Source organism: Vicugna pacos, chromosome 24, assembly GCF_048564905.1.
Source record: "Vicugna pacos chromosome 24, VicPac4, whole genome shotgun sequence".
Lineage (NCBI taxonomy): Eukaryota > Metazoa > Chordata > Mammalia > Artiodactyla > Camelidae > Vicugna > Vicugna pacos.
In genome coordinates, this window is record NC_133010.1 from 5,541,785 (window position 1) to 5,548,695 (window position 6,911).

Consider the following 6,911-nt stretch of genomic DNA (forward strand, 5'->3'; position numbering starts at 1 on the left):
TGGTGAGTGTCACCATACTACAACACGCTCTCTTTCCAATCTCAACATCTAAATTTTTAGTACTGTTTAAATAAATCATACAGTACAATAATAAGCGTGGACCTTGAAACCAAAATGTGCTTATTTTTGAATCATGTGTCTGTTACTAACAGGCTGGGTGAAGTTAGGCAAGTAACTTAACCTCCATGAACTTGTGTCTACTTGTATGTAATCAGGTTAATTGTGTTAGATAAGGCTGGAGGGTTATGGGATGTAATTAATAGATCTGGCCCAGCCTCTGGGACATTTCCATGCTCATTTCTTCCACTTTGGATGTAACAATTGCTTATCTTTGCTTAGATGTCAAAGTTCTTTTAATTGATTTTTCTTATTTTTCTTTGTTTATAAAATTATTACTTATTAATGTTTAAATGAACTCTATAAATTAGAAGCAAATTAAGACAATGGATTTTATGTATAAAAAAGGAGACTATAACTTCTGTACTTGGTGACTAAAATTCTTCAAGGCTCTTAAAATTCAAAACTCTATTCTAGGGATAGTCATAATTAGAAATGCAATTAGAGACGTGACTAATATTTCTCTCTGAAAACAGCTTTTAGAGACTGAGACACGGAAACCTTGCTGTATTCAGAAATTGTGTATTACTTATACGTTTTAAATTGAAAATATAGGGGACTCACTGATGAGTGTAAATGTATCAGAAACTAGTTTTTTTTTTTTTGATCCAGTCCATCATGAGATTTATTTTAATCTGTTGCCTTGGCTAACTTTATTTGTTTTCACTTCTTAAACCTTTCCAATTGTTTATAATTTTAAATTCAGCGTCTATCATTAAAATTTGTAGTCTTTACATTGTACGGCGTTGTACAAAGATAAGTTTGTCCCCTTACTCATTATTTTTCTAAGTCTTTTTTTTTTTTTTTGTAAACTATTTCTTTATTTTCACTTTCTTCTCTGATTTTTATGTCCCAGCCATAAAGTCCTCATAGAGTGAGCTGGAAATTATTCTCCTTTTTTGCTTCCATGGGATATTTTCCATGTTTTTCAAGACCCGTATTTCGGGCGGGCCGGTGAGCGCGGGCGGGGTGGCCGGAGCCGGGCGGGAGGGCGGGCCACCCCGCGGGCCCCTCCCGCGCCCGCCGCCCTCCGCCCCCCGCCCCGCGCCCGCCGCGGTGGGGCTGCTGCTCATCCTGCGGGACCTGGTTCCCCAGACGCGGAAACTGCAACCTCAGAGGGCGGGCAGGAGGGGCGGCGGGGGCGCGGCCACCTGCCCGGGGGGCCTGCTTACTTCCCCACCCCCGACTCAAACGGGAGCCCTCAGGGTGGTGTGGGGTCACCCGATGCGGACAGCGAGGGACTCGAGCGCGTGGGAGAGAACAGTTCCCAACCCACCTCTAGAGACAAAAGCCTGTTTGACAACCCGCCTCTGCCTGGCCTGCGTATATGTGTGTGTCTAGTTAATGAATCCAGAAAGTTCCAGGCGAATGAAACCTGTGTGGATGAACAGAGACAGGCTTTCGAATGGGCCTACATTTTTTTTTTTTTTAAGTGGAGGTACTGGGGATTGAACCCAGGACCTCATACAGGCTAAGCACGCACTCTACCACTGAGCTATACGCACCCCCCTGCCCCAACCCCCGGTCAGTGTTCTGTTTTAATCCCAAGTGGTATATATTCTGGAGCCCCAAGGCCTATCTGATGAACTAAAGTTACCATTGAACAGATGCAGCCATGGAGGACAAACCATTGGTATCAAAACAGAAGACTGATGTGGTGTGTGGGGTCCCAACCCAGGAGGTCTGCACAGCCTTCAGCAGCCACATCCTGGTAGTGGGACCCAGTTCGGGAAAATGGGGCCCCTGGTCTCCCTGGAACCCAGCAACGTGACCAGTGACACCGGCAAGCCCGTGCTCGCCACTGAAGTCTCCTCGGCTGGCCGGACCTCTCATCCACGTCTTCGCCAAGAACGTCTCCGTGGCGTTGGTGTCTCAAGCAGCTGGAAACAGCGCAGTGCTCGCCATGGCGGTGAAAGGCAAGAGCGTGGAGGGGGTGAGGGTCCTGCAGGAAGTGATCCAGACGTGCCAGGTGGGGTGACCTGGAGTGGCCACGCCTGCTGCCCGGCAGGGCCAAGTGGAAACGCCCCTCTCCAGGATGTGAAGACCCTCCCTCAGTCAGAAGGAGGCGCTTTCTTGGGCTCTAACACTGGAAACTGGAAGAAATATGCAGACTTTGGTCGCTCGTGTCATCCTGGAAGGGAGGAGGCCGTGGATGTGTCCTGGGGGGTGTCCGCGGGTCCAAACAGTTGCCCGTATTTGAGAATTGACCATGGGTCACGGCCCTCCATGTGCAAACCAGTTGTTGGAGAAAAATAATTTTTTATTAAAAATAATTACATATCCCACCCCCCAGAAGATCCATATTTTGAAAATGTAAACCATCTGAAAACCATCCTTTCTTTACTTTGAAAGAAGAGAGATTTTTAAACTGCTTACTCAATTTCTTTAATGATTATATATATAGTTACACTGTCTACTTTGCCTTGGGTAACTCTTGGTAAGTTTTTTTTCCTGGAATTTATCCATTTTGCTTAACTTTTCAAAAATTTTGCTGTAAAATTATACAAAATTTCTTCTAGTTCTTTAATTTCTGCTGTATTTGTAGTAATGTCTTATTTTTAAATCCCGTCTCTTTTTTCTCTTATTTGATCTCAGCCGAATCTATTTTAGTAGCTGTCCCAAAGCCAACTATTTCCCTCAGGTACTACACTTGCTGCATCTCATAAGTTTTGAAATTTAATACTTTATTATCATTTGGATCTTTTAAATTATCACTATTATTTTTTGAGCAGTAAATAATATTATTTCCATACATATAGGTATTTAACAGACTTACTTATGTAAAACATGAAAAGAAATGAAGTTACAGGTAGTTTAAAATCATATGCTAAATAAAGCATTGTTATTGTTGTATTTGTATTCCTCTGAATAGAAATGTCACTAAAGATACACATAATGAGAGTTTATCATGATTTGTCATTTATAATTTCTTTAATAAAGTAAACAAAAGCTTCAAGAAAAATTCATATTCAACAGTTGTGTTCTTTTTGTGTGTATTGTTAACCAAAAGTATCTAAAACCATCTTTAGCTAATGGAAAATCATTCTGGTTGTAGGGCAGTTAGATAGAAATGAGCACTGGGCAAGGGGGGAAACGGAGGGAGCAACCAAGAAAACAACAGTATGCCTGTGCTCAGGATAAGGGGCTCCAAAAATGTTTCCTTTAAATGAAGGCCAGCAGAGAAGCCTGCTGGAATTGAATGCTGCAGCTGCGCAGTAGAGAGGACCCAGCTTCACCTGACCCAGGGTTCGTTATAATATGATGAACATTGTAGATTGAACCCCTTCCACAGGTTTCTCCGTGTGCATCGTGGGTAAAATATCTGTAAAAGAGATGGGCGTGTCTGAGCACAAGGAACGTGAGCTGTCAGTCAATCACAAAAAACGCCCCCCTACCAGGATATAGGACACGCGAAGCAAAGGCGCAGCGCCATTTGTCCTCTCTTGGACTGGCCGGCCTCCAGTTCTCGGGGGTGTGCTGTATTTTACTTCCTTTCCACTTCACAAATACAGGCTTCTGTTCATATCACGCTTTCTGTCTCTCACTAAAAATTCACTTTTTTCGGGCCCCTCTTCCCAATAACATGGTGACTGATTATATCTCATTCCCAGAGTGAGTCTTTTGCTCAAAGAATCTCTCTCTCTCTTATCGTTAGAATGAAGTACTGTACAAAAAAAAAAAACAAAAAAACTTAATCAGATGATTAAATTGTTAGTCACTTATCCTGTACCTTGTCTGAACAGCTTCAAGTACTCATTTTGATGGATATACTTATTAATTTACTGGCATATTAATTTGTTTGTTTAATTAATTAAATAGCCAGTATTTTAAACACCACCTATGAGTTTCCAGCTATCCCAGGATCCATGGGGTATTCAAAAAACATAAAAGGTAAGTTTTCTCCACAAAGAGATAAAATATAAATGAGAAAAATAAGAGAAATAATAATAAAATACTAAATGTTGTATATAATTAAAACAAACATCCTATAAAAACCAGTTGTAAAGTTAGAACTTACTTTGTACTAAGTGTTTATTCAACAAAACCAGAAATATGTAAGAACAACTCTTTGTAAAAGACACTGGAAATACAACTATGAATAAGAATCTTTTTTTAAATAGTTCACAGTAAAAATTAAAACAACAATACTAAGCAGTTAGTTAAACACCATAAGGTAATGGGTACACCATACAAAAGACAGCGTTTGGGATGTCACGTTGGAGGCCATACCTCTGGTCTTTGTGGGCCAAAGACGGGTAAGACACACTAGTAGAATTCAAGGAGGATAGGATGTAAGCATGGATGTTCCAAGAATCAGAAGAATATTATGTGCAAAGGGTAAGAAAATAAATAATACATTTGAAAAATTGCAATTAGTGTAAATAGTTGGAAGTGGCTGGAAAAGTGACCGAGGAATGAGGTTGGTAAACTGGGAGATGTGAGCAGAGACTAAACGTGAAAGAATTTCTAAGCCACCATAACAAATTAAGGGCAGGCATAAATCCTACTTTTAGTGTTCACCTAGATAAGGCACGATGTGCTTATATTAATTTTGTTAGCATATATTATCATCAATAGAGCCCACACTTTATAGTATTTTCTAAGAAAATGAATCAAACTTTGAGGATATCTGGCTAGCCGCCATGAAAAAAAATCGTTGCTCTGTGCCAGCGGGCCTCCCCATACAGCTTTGTGTGGCCTTTCTCTTCCATCATACACGTGATTTAAGGCAGTCTCTATTTATTTCTCAAATGAGAACTAGAGTCCTTTAAAAGACATCTTTGTGTAACTGTCTGATGGGTTTCTTTCTGTGGGTGGTTGTCTGAGCTAAGGTTAGAGTTGACATAGCGTGGTCAATTATCCACACAACTTGATTTAAAAAGGCAAAGTTGTAAGAAAATGGACAAATTAAGTTTCAAATATGAGAGAAGAAAAACCCAGGGTATCTGAGAAAGAAGTTTCCAAAAGGGAGGGGGTAGTTCAAAAGGCAGGCAGAACTTCCGGAAACAACCTTGGTCTGTTTCACTGTCAGACTCTGGATGGTCCTGTGCCGAACAGTTCAGCGAACGTCTCCTGCTGGATGCATTGCGTACACAGCTCATCAGAGAGGGCGTGCACTGATTCTGCAGACACTGTATGAAGTGTTAAATTGACTCTAATGCTGTGGTAGCCTCCTCAGGCAACAGGAAACCTGAGCCAGGGTCAACGCACTTGCATCCAAGAAAAGGAAACTTAAGAACAACCAATTATAAAGAGGTGGCTAGATTTTCCCACAGTAACTACTTGAGCTATGACAAATTAAATAATGTCTTTCTTTCTTTTTCTGTCTTTCTTCCTTCCTTCCTTCCTTTCTTTCTCTTTCTTCCTTCCTTCCTTCCTTCCTTCCTTCCTTCCTTCCTTCCTTCCTTCCTTCCTTCCTTTCTTTCTTCCTTTCTTTCTTTCTTTCTTTCTTTCTTTCTTTCTTTCTTTCTCTCTTTCTCTTTCTTTCTTTCTTTCTTTCTTTCTTTCTTTCTTTCTTTCTCTTTATTCTTTCTTTCTTTCTTTCTTTCTTTCTTTCTTTCTTTCTTTCTTTCTTTCTTTCTTTCTTTCTTTCTTTCTTTCTTTCTTTCTTTCTTTCTTTCTCTCTCTCTCTCTCTCTCTCTCTCTTCCTTCCTTCTTCTCTCTATTCTCTATAAAGACCTCTCTCCTGGTTTCTTTGGCTTCCCTCTTCCTCCTCACCATCCCAAAGAGCTTCTTCAAATAGTAGTAAAAGTGAAGTTTTTAAAAAACATAAACATGCCCTGCCTCCTTGTTTAAAAATGTTCAGTGGTCTCCATACCACTTAATGTAAAAACCAAATCCTAAGTGTTATATCTTTTCGGATGTGTTGGCTTTCTCCTTCACCAGGGACACAACACTTGCCATCCTTCTGCTTGAAATCTTCTTTCCCAAATTTTCACTGACTACTTCTTATCACTCAGGTCAGCTTAAATGACTCAACTTCTCATCACTCAGCTCAACTTGCTGTCTACTTGGTGTTTAATAAAGCTCTCCTCTGCCATTCTGCATCCATTATCCCATTGAATTGTTTCTAACACTTACCAATATCTGATTAAATAACTATTTTAATGAAGTATTTATTACCCATCTCCCCCATTCAAAATAACATTTGTTCAAAGTCAGGCACTTTATTTATCTTGTTGATAAATATATCCAGTCCCTAAGTCAGTGCCTGGTGCATAAATGATATGTAATACAATTTTGTTTACAGACTGTTGTAAATCTTAATGGTATTTATTTCCATGGTTAGACAATGATGAAATTAGCTAAGAAAACTCTGAGATCAAATGGGCAAAAAATCATTATTTATATCTGACCAAGCTTACATTCTGAAATGATTAATGAGACATAAAAGCTGGGTCTAGAAATCAGGACAACTGCATTTAACTCCAATGTTACCTATTTTTTGTTTTAATTTTACTACTGCTTGTCAGTGTTCACGTAGGCAGGAAAAGAGATGTTTTATTAGTCATAAACTGCTTATATACTCATGTATGTGTTTGTGTCCAGGGTGTGTGTGGGAAACAAAAGATCTTTGAGATGTAAACATTGCACTCAAGAAGGCTAGTATTGGATACATTTATTTATTTTTCTTTAGTCAACTTGAGTCAATTAAAAAAAATCTTAAGCATCTAAACAGGATCAAGAAAGAGGTGCAGACTCTGCAAACATAGAGGGCTGACACTAACCGATGTATGACTATGAGCTGGAAAGGAGAGGCTGGAGAGGGACCATGCTTGAGCTCTCACTTGAGT

General features: G+C 39.9%; 1 pseudogene; it reads left to right on the top strand.

The window, feature by feature from the left end:
* The first annotated feature begins 1,732 nt into the window (after positions 1 to 1,732).
* Positions 1,733 to 2,168, top strand: LOC140688865 (proteasome assembly chaperone 3 pseudogene; annotated as a pseudogene).
* The last annotated feature ends 4,743 nt before the right edge of the window (positions 2,169 to 6,911 follow it).